Source organism: Marmota marmota, unplaced genomic scaffold (assembly GCF_001458135.2).
Source record: "Marmota marmota marmota unplaced genomic scaffold, marMar, whole genome shotgun sequence".
Classification (NCBI taxonomy): Eukaryota; Metazoa; Chordata; class Mammalia; order Rodentia; family Sciuridae; genus Marmota; species Marmota marmota.
Window position 1 is genome coordinate 4,202,031 of NW_025999863.1, and position 9,623 is coordinate 4,211,653.

Here is a 9,623-nt window from a genome sequence, read left to right on the forward strand (position 1 = left end):
GCCCTGAGGAGGGACACCATTTTTCTCCTCGCTTAGCCAGGCGCCTGGCCTGGCTGGGGACGGGGACGTCTTGTGACACTGGCTGCCTCTTGCATCCCTGCCCCAGGACCTCAGGGACCACAGGTGGGGACAGTCGTTGATTCTCCCCTGGCCGCTGACCCTCAGCCGCGGGGTCTGCCCAGGGAGAGCTCTGTCTCCCAGAGGGTCAGGGGGCCCCTGTGACCTGCTGCTCCTTACCCACCGTCATCCTTGGTGAGCACAGGTCAGGACACCAGATGCTACTGAGAGTGACATCTCCTGGATGGGCGGCTGGGGAATTTGCCTCTGTCTCCAGGCCTCGGACACCGGATGATCCCCCCCGCCCCATGAACAGAAAATAACCCTACACTGCCCAAAACTTATTTTTAAGCTTTGGATTATAAAATTTTCCTGCTGCCACCTTCTTTGTGAAGCCAGTTTTTCACAGAGACAATATTCCAGGGGAAAAACAAAACAAAACATGGAGTCAGTCAAACCAAGCTGACACATCTGGTCCTCCAAGAGAAATGTGGATTGGGGAGAGGACAGCCATTCCCAACTGGCAAAATAGTGAAGTTCCCTTGTCCTTATTTTGTGTAAGAAAAATAAATAATCTGATGTTAACTCATCAAATTATTTTTGATGAGCGCTTGGCTCATAGGAAACTGGTTCTGTTTTATGGAAGGAAGTGTTCCCTGATTTTAAAATTAAAAATGAAGTCAATTAGGGTTGTTAAATCACACTGTCATAATTCTGTTCTTTGTTAGCAGAAATAAAGAAACCTTTTTTAAAAAAATAAATAAAAAATAAATTGCAGAGGCAGAACAAAAAATACAATAAAATAAAATTCAGACTAAAAAAAAAAAATAACCCAAATAGGCCAAGGACCTGAACAGACACTTCTCAGAGAGGATATATAATCAATCAGCAAACATATGAAAAAATGTTCATTATCTCCAGCAATCAGAGAAATGTATCTCACTCCAGTCAGAATGGCAGCTATTATGAAAACAAACAACAATAAGTGTTGGTGAGGATGTTAGGGGAAAGGGCACACTCATACATTACTGGGGGAACTGCAAATTGGTGCAGCCAATATGGAAAGCAGTATGGAGATTCCTCGGAAAACTGGGAATGGAACCACCATTTGACCCAGCTATGCCACTCCTTGGTCTATAACCAAAGGACTTAAAAACAGCATACTCCAAGGACACAGCCACATCAATGTTTATAGCAGCACAATTCACAATAGCTAAACTGTGGAGCCAACCTATATGCCCCTTCAGTAGAGGAATGGATAAAAAAGAGGCATATACACACAATGGAATATTACTCAGCAGCAATAAAAGAGAATAAAATCATGGCATTTGCAAGTTGGAGAAGATAATGCTTAGTGAAGTCAGCCAATCCCCAAAAGACAAATGCCAAATGTTTTCTCTGATACAAGGTGACTGACTCATAGTGGGGTAGGGAGGGGGAGCATGGGAGGAATAGACGATCTCTAGATAGGGAAGAGGGGTCGGAGGGGGAAGAGAGAGGGCAGAGGGTTAGCAATGATGGTGGAATGTGATGGACATCATTATCCAAAGTACATGTATGAAGACAGGAATTGGTGTGAACATATTTTGTATACAAACAAAGATATGAAAAATTGTGCTCTGTATGTGTAATAAGAATTGTAATGCATTTCACCGCCATGCATTTTAAAAATAAAATCAATTAAAAAAATAATACAGGCAACAATAAATCTTGGCGAGGATGTGGGGGAAAAGGCACACTCATACATTGGTGGTGGGACCCAGCTATCCCACTCCTCAGTCTATACCCAAAGGACTTAAAATCAGCATACTATAGCGATACAGCCACATCAATGTTTAAAGCAGCTCAGTTCACAATAGGTAAACTATGGAACCAAACTAGGTGTCCTTCAATATATGAATGGATAAAGAAAATGTGGAATATATACTCAATGGAATATTACTCAGCTTTAAAAAAAAAGAGAGAAATTATGGCATTTGCCAGTAAATGGTGGAGTTGGAGAATATTGTGCTGAATGAAATAAGCCAATCCCACAAAACCAAAGGCCGAATGTTTTCTCTAATATGCGGATGCTAATTCGCAATAAGGCAGGGGGCACTAGGGAAGAATAGTGTTACCTTAGATTAGGTAGAGGGAAAGGAGGGGAGTGAAGGGGATGTGGGGATATGAAAGATAGTAGAACAAAACAGACATTATTAGTGAGTGTATATATGTGGCTGCATGACCAGTATGATTCTGCAACATATACACTCAGAAAAGTGAAAAATTCTATCCCATCTATCCATGATATATCAAAGTGCAGAAATGCATTCTACTGTCATGTCGAACTAATTAAAACAAAACAAATAAGATGACTGGGGATGGAGCTCCGTGGTGGAGCACTCCTGGGTTCAATCTCAGTACTGAAAATAAGCAGTGTAAGGGTTGACCGTGGATGAGGACTGGCGTTCCCCCAATTACTGCTGTATGCATTTCCTGTTGCTGTTACAGCAAACGACCGTGTGTTTAGCAGCCTCGAATACTACAGATCTACTGGGGGTTCTGTAGACCAGCGTCCGGAATCAGTTTCACTGAGTCAAGATCAAAGTCTTGGTGAAGTTCATCCCTGATGTGGCGAGGGCTGGAGGCTGGGTGGAGGAGCTGTGGGTGACCCACTGCAGCAGAGCCCTTGGGGGTCTCGTGGGGGCTCTGGAGCTATGGTGGCTGTTCAGGATGCTCTTCGTTTCTCCCTTGAAATTTGGCCAAGCCCCAAACCTCTTCATCATATTTAAGTTTTTGGAAAGTGAAGACAGGAAACAAAGATTATATCTGCCATCATTGTGCAAAGTCAACTACTACTTGAAGGGGGAAGGAGACACGTGGAGATCAACACAGAGAAGCTCAGACTCTGCTCTTCATGGTCATCGGAGGACACCCAGGACCTATGAAAGGGCACCCCTACACAGAACAACACTCATGAGGATGTCGAGGTTCACACTGTGGACAATACTGTGAAACAACCTTCCACCATGCGACCAGTGCACTGGTTTCATTAAAGAGGTTCTTGGCATAAAAGTTAACTAGTGAGATCGAAATAAAACACACAGACTCAGTTACCTTTTTCTATGACCAGGTCTGAGACGGCTCCCCCTCTAGTTCCCACCTCGAACCACCCGGTAGGGCAGCAAGGATTACTCAGGGCTAGCAGGAGAGAGAGAGAGAGAGAGGGAGAGCACGCCAGGGAGTAGCCTTTTATTGGGGAACAAGAAATTCAGGGGAGAATTCCATCCAATGAAGGTTGAGGGGGCCGCACTCCAAGGTCAGGGTCAGTGATTGGCCCCCGGGGTCAGTGGTCAGTCACACCCCCACACGGACAGGCTCTCGCACCAGGAGAGGGCCGGGAAAGCTCCGACACAGTTTAGCCAGTGCACCTCAGACCCAAACCGGGAGTTGCCCAGTCACGTGTGAGAATGGCTCCCCACAACAACCTATGTGTCCATCAGTAGGGGAGTGAGAAATAAAATAGGGTCTACCCTGGGTGCTGGAGCACCACACAGCAGCTATAGGAGAATGGTTTAGGGCAGGGGCTGTGAAGCTCAATGCCTCCGCTGCTTCCTACACCAAGGACTTTGAACTATTACTTTAGCTCCTTGTGCCTCGGTTTCCTTGTCTGTCCTCAGGCGACATTAATATTAACACTATATGATGATTGCAAAGATTTGAGAACATGTGTTAAGCCCTGGGCAGGGGGAGATCAGTGAGCAGATCGGATGTCTGAACACGCTCCCGGGGAGACCGCCAAGGCAGCCTCTGGAACTGATTCCCTTTACACCCCAGCAGTCGAGATGCTACATAAAGTGCGATATTGCATCATCATGAAATGTCCGAGATGAGTGCCACTCCTGAAGGCTAAAAGGCCAGATGAGGTCCCCTGGAACTCCTCTGGGGACTTTCCATCTTTCCAGGGCTCTACCCGCAAAGCAAGGTGTTGGAACTTCCACCAGCTGTTCTGAGCAGAACTGTGTCCCCTTTCCACAAAATGAATATGCTTAAGTCTGGGGCCCGAGTATCTCAGCATGTGACTGCATTTTAAAATAGGTTCTTCAAAGAGGTGACTAAAATGAGGCCATTGAAATGGCTCCTAACAGGACTAGTGTCCCTGGAAGAGGAGGAGATAGGACACAGACCCACACACAGCAATGGTCATGGGGAGACCAGGAGTCGTCGACCACCCTCAGGCCCAAGATGGCCAAGGTCTCAGACCCTCAGGGATGAAAATCTGAGAGGCCCCACCAGCTAGGCCACCGAGACCAGGAGAAGGGCCAGGCAGAGATGAAGGGACTGGAGAGTGGCTGGCAGGGAGGGACGCCACGACCCGCTGAACTATGTCCCCTGGGGTCAGCTCTGGTAGCTCCTCCCACCAACCTCAGCTGAGCTTCTTCACAAAGCCAGTGGACGTGAGTGGCCTAAGGGGTGGACCGTGGTGGGCACCGTGTGCGTTCACTATGGTTATTGTGACGAATTGTCAAGCACTGAGGCTCCACACCGAGGTCAGCGTCTGGGGTAAAATCGGGGTGTGGGCTAGGCTGGCTCCTTGGCACGTTCTAGAGGAGCCTCTGCCGCCTGGCCTCCTCCTGCCCAGGTTCCTGGCCCCCAGGCATCTCCCAAGGCCCAGCCCCCGTGTCTGTCTCGTTGTCATACCTCCGGCTCTGCCTCTCTCTCTCCTCTACAAGGGTTCCACCTCCCAAGCAAAGAGCCAGACGCCCCAGGATGGGTGCCGGGGCAGGGCTGGACGCGTGGTAGTTTACTAGGGCTGCCTTGGCAAGGTGCCACAGCTGGGGTGGCTTGGAGAACAGAAGTTTATTTCCTCCCAATTCTCAAGGACAGAAGACGGAGACCAGGTGTCGCCAGGGTTGGTTCCTTCCCAGGCCTCTCCTGGGCCTGAGGGTGGTCGACGACTCCTGGTCTCCCCATGACCATTGCTGTGTGTGGGTCTGTGTCCTATCTCCTCCTCTTCCAGGGACACTAGTCCTATTAGGAGCCATTTCAATGGCCTCATTTTAGTCACCTCTTTGAAGAACCTATTTTAAAATGCAGTCACATGCTGAGATACTCGGGCCCCAGACTTAAGCATATTCATTTTGTGGAAAGGGGACACAGTTCTGCTCAGAACAGCTGGTGGAAGTTCCAACACCTTGCTTTGCGGGTAGAGCCCTGGAAAGATGGAAAGTCCCCAGAGGAGTTCCAGGGGACCTCAAAGATAAAAGTGGCTTGGACCTCTCACTTCATTACAGAGATCAGAGAGGCTGCAGGTCCTCAAAAAGGAAATGACTCAATGGTATCTCTGGGCAGCTGAAGCCACAGACCTCAAAGAGCTTCCTGAGCCCAAAATCAGCCTCGCGAGCAAGGCTCACGGGTAGCAGAGAATGCAGGACTGTTGAGGAGTGTCACAGCCAGCTGCAGGGTGTGGGGATGGGCCACAGAGAGCAGGAGCCGATGGAGGGCGGGCATGGATGGACCTGCAGCTTGAGAAGAGGTGGCTTCCTCCCTCGCCCTTCATGCCTCAGAACTTCCTAAGCTCCCTGGGACATTGACAGCCTTAGGCAAAGAGTAGGCAGAGCAGCCGATTCCTGAGGGCCCCACAGCAAGCTCCCAGTACCCTGGGCAAAGGGATCTTACAATATAAATAAAGTGGCTTTATCAATGTAAAAAGAAAGTTAAAAGTTTCTGCACTCCTCTCAGACTGAGGTTCTCAGATACACTTGTATCTTTGAGTTCCCCCAGAAGCAGACCCTGAGAGGTTCTGGGACCAGATGGGAAGTGAGAATGGTAATAAGTAATTGTAAATCTGGCAGCTTACAACATCTATTATTAGTGGAGTTTCCCCAGGTCAGGAGTCCAAGTAGTTCATCTGCATCCTCTGCCCAAGACCTCCCAGGACTACAATCCAGGGTGAGCTGGGCTCTGTTCCCTTGTGTAGCTGGGGATCCTCTTCCAAACCCCTGGCCATGGGCAGAATCCAGCTCATCGCACCTGCAGGACTGAGCTGCTTGCTTTTCCCTGTTGAATGGACCCATCCAGAGGCAGTTAACCATGTGGCAGTGTGCTTCTTCAAGGTCACCAGGAGAGTCTCTCAATCCAGGCTCCTGAAACGCTTGCATAATGGGACCTCATCAGGGGAGTAACTCCTCATCACCTTCACCAGCTTCTTGGTTATGAGAAAGTCAAGTTCTGTCTACACTCGAGGGGATGACGTTGTGCAAAGCTTTGGATGCCACGAGTGGGGAATGATTGGGTCTTTCCACCAGTGGTGACCCCAGAACATGCAGAAGGTGTGTCAGGAAGGAGCCAGTACAGGTGATGCTCAGGGAAGCTGGGGCTCAATCCCTCTGGGAACTTCTGGGAGACCCTGTAGACCCTGTGTTGGAGTTGAAGCTATTTACCCTCCAAATCCCATCCATCATTGGTTAAGAGCTGCTACTGGGGCTTTAACGGAGAAGCCTCCTTATTGCCCATAACTGACACCATAATCCATCACCCTGGCATTTGAAATCTCCTCTTGCACCGTCTCATTTCCTTTTGTGATCCCTACCTTGTTACTGTCCACTGCAGTAGGAAGCCCCTGGCATTCCACCTGTGCATTAGAATCTCGCTGCTCCTTGTCCAGCCTTCCCTAGCCTCAGACCACTGAGCGCTCTCTCTCTCTCTCTCTCTCTCTCTCTCTCTCTCTCCAGAGATCCTACAGGATATTTTTTCTGGGCCCCTCTCGGTTTGAGGGAAAGGGTCCATCCTTCCCCCAAGGGTCCCCTGAACTTGGTGGCGGAGTGACAGATGGACAACACCTTTTAGCTCTGTGTGGTCAGGGCTGGGGCCCAGGAATGGGGGAGGTAGGACATGGGGTAGGATTCAAGAAAACTCCCTTGGAGGAAGTCTGAACTTAGCTGCCTTCTCCAACACCTCCTCCCAGCCTCGATGCAGGAGCCTGCTGCCCCTCCTCTGACCTAATGATGATATCTTGCGTGTGTCTATTGCCAGATCATGCCATGAACCACCAGTGCTCTTGTTCTGGTTAGAAATAGAACCCTGAGCATCTCTGAATCTAATCAGATTAGAAAGTCAACTCTAGAAACCCTAGAGCCACTTTAGAAAGCTCACACTTCAGGTTCTGGTCCTCCAGAACCACTCTTGGAACCAAAATTTGTATCGAAGCAGACCATTAGAGAATGTGTGTGTGTGTGTGTGTGTGTGTGTGTGTGTGTGTGTGGAGAGAGAGAGAGAGAGAGAAAGAGAGAGAGAGACAGAGATATTAAGAAGTCCAGCCCCAAGACAGTCCAGGGCATAGCTGTAGTCGGAGTCCAAAGAAGACTGATATCCCAGCTCAGAGAGAGTTACTCAAAGAGAGTATTTTATTCCATGCAGACCTTCTGTGGATTGGATGAAGCCCACCTACCCTGGGGAGGGTCAGCTACTTTATTCAGTCCATCTATTCAAATGTTCAGGTCATCTGGAGACACCTTCCAGGACCCAGAAATAATGTCTGAGCAGGTACCTGGGCGCCTCGTGTTCCGGTCAGGTTGACGCCCATTGATCATCAGGCCAGTCATAAAGAGGTATGTTTGGGACAGCGGTGGAAACCCAACCCTGGAGGTTTCTCAGCAGAGGGTTGGAGCCTGGATCTGTGGTTTGGAAAGATGTTCCAGTTGCTCAAGGAGGGAGAGGAGCAAGGAGGAGTGGGGGCCGGGGGAGGGGCTCCACAGCTGCCTGTTGGCAGGGAGTGACAGTAAGACGTTGCCACTGGATCCACCTAATCAGCCACTTCAGGGGAGGAAGAATCTAGGTATATGTGTGTGACACTTTCAAACATTCTGGAAGTCTAATGCATACATTGAGATGGGCGTGTTGCTGCTGGCTTTATTAGACAAGGCAGTGAAAGAAAAGGGAAAACTCAGAGTGGATTTGAATTCCAGTTCAAACACCACGTAAATGTCCAGACATCTTTTGTGTGCCCTGAAGGTGACCCTGGACTCCTGCAGCCTCAGGGCTGAGGCTGGTGAAAGTCCAGCGCAGAGTCTCATCCTGTGGTCACCTATGTTACAATGCAAGTAGGACTCCTGGTGACGCAGGTGTCTACTGCCAAACGGAGGGAACTGGCTGGGAAAGAACGGGATCATGCAAGTTGGATTTGGGGCAGGGAGAGACCCTGAGGAAACTGGGAGCAATTGAGCCCCTAAATTCTGATGAGTCTTCTTTTCCAGTGGAAGAGGCCTCTATTTCTCTGGAGGACCCTGACTAGTATTTTTTAAAATTTTCTTCAACTATGTAGAAATGCAAAATCCACTCTCGGCTGGTGAGCTGACAAGAGCAGAGACTGGATAGGATTTTTCCCACTGACGGTGGTTTATGGACCCCTGCTATAAGCTAGTAGTTGCATCATGAGATTTGACCTGGGTTAGGCTGCACTGGGAGGAGAGAGAGAAACCAATGCTCCTAGAAGCTGGGCTGTGGGTAACTGGTATTATTAGGGAACTTTGGCTCTTTTGTTGAGTGTGATCGTGACTACATGGTTTTATATACGTGTATCTGTCAGCTTCCATCATGTAGCAAAATACCTGGGAGAATCAACTTAAAAAGAGAAAAGGTTTGTTTTGGCTCATGGCTTCAGGGGCTTCGGTCCATGGTCACTTGGCCTGTGGTGAGGCAGAAGGTCATGGCAGGAAGTGTGAGGTGGAGAAGCTGCTGACCTCTTGGCATCCAGGAAATAAAGAGAGAGTGGAAGGAACCACGGCCCTGTGGTCCCCTTTGAGGGCATCCCCCAATAACCTAAAACCTCACCTCTTGGAGTTTCCACCACCTTTCAATAGCACCTTGGGCTGAGGGTCAAGCCTCCGATACACGGGCCTAGTTTGAGATCCTATCTGTCCATCTATCTATGATCTATCTATCTGTCTGTCTGTCTATCTATCTCTGATCTCTCCATCCATGATTCATCTATCCATCTACATGAAGAGAGGGAGAGAGGGATCCTATCTTTTAGAGATGCTTTCAAAATGTTGGGTGGGATGTGAAATGGGGGGGTGTCTGACACAAGGTCAACATACAAAAAGGGGTGGTGGACAAAGTCTTCACGGGGGGGGGGGCGGATTGAGAGCTGCTGAACCTGGTCTCACACCAAAGACACCCAGGGAGCCGCCTGCCTCAGCCCCGCCTGCCCCAGACACGCTCAGGACGCTCACACTGGCCCACAGGTGGCTTTAGACCCTTTCCCCCTCTTTGTTTGTGGATGTTCGTAAGTTTCTATAATAAGATTTTTAAAAAAGTCTTTAAGCATCAACAACTTAAAATTCTTCCCATGTTTTCCTACTTAACTTGGAATAAAACCCTAAACCCTAGTGGCCTAGACAAGGTCCTCCCTGACCCCCACCCCAGCCCCTCTGACCCTGGCTCCCTCCTCTCCACCCTGCCTTCACCATATCTAGCTCAGACCCTCCAGCTTCCTGGTCCTTGGATGTCTCTAGGCTCCTTTCAAGTCCCCTCCTCCCCCACTTATCTGCTCCCCCATCCCCTCTCCTCCTCAAACCACTCTCTCA

General features: G+C 49.2%; 1 long non-coding RNA gene across 1 annotated transcript in view; it reads left to right on the plus strand.

Moving 5' to 3' along the window:
• Nucleotides 1–3,551: 3,551 nt before the first annotated feature.
• LOC125619619 overlaps nt 3,552–9,623 on the plus strand; it is a 22,225-nt gene continuing 16,153 nt past the window's right edge. The window contains exons 1-2 of the long non-coding RNA XR_007351141.1: nt 3,552–3,563; nt 5,750–5,759. This is a non-coding gene — a long non-coding RNA (uncharacterized LOC125619619). The remainder of the gene's footprint in view (nt 3,564–5,749; nt 5,760–9,623) is intronic.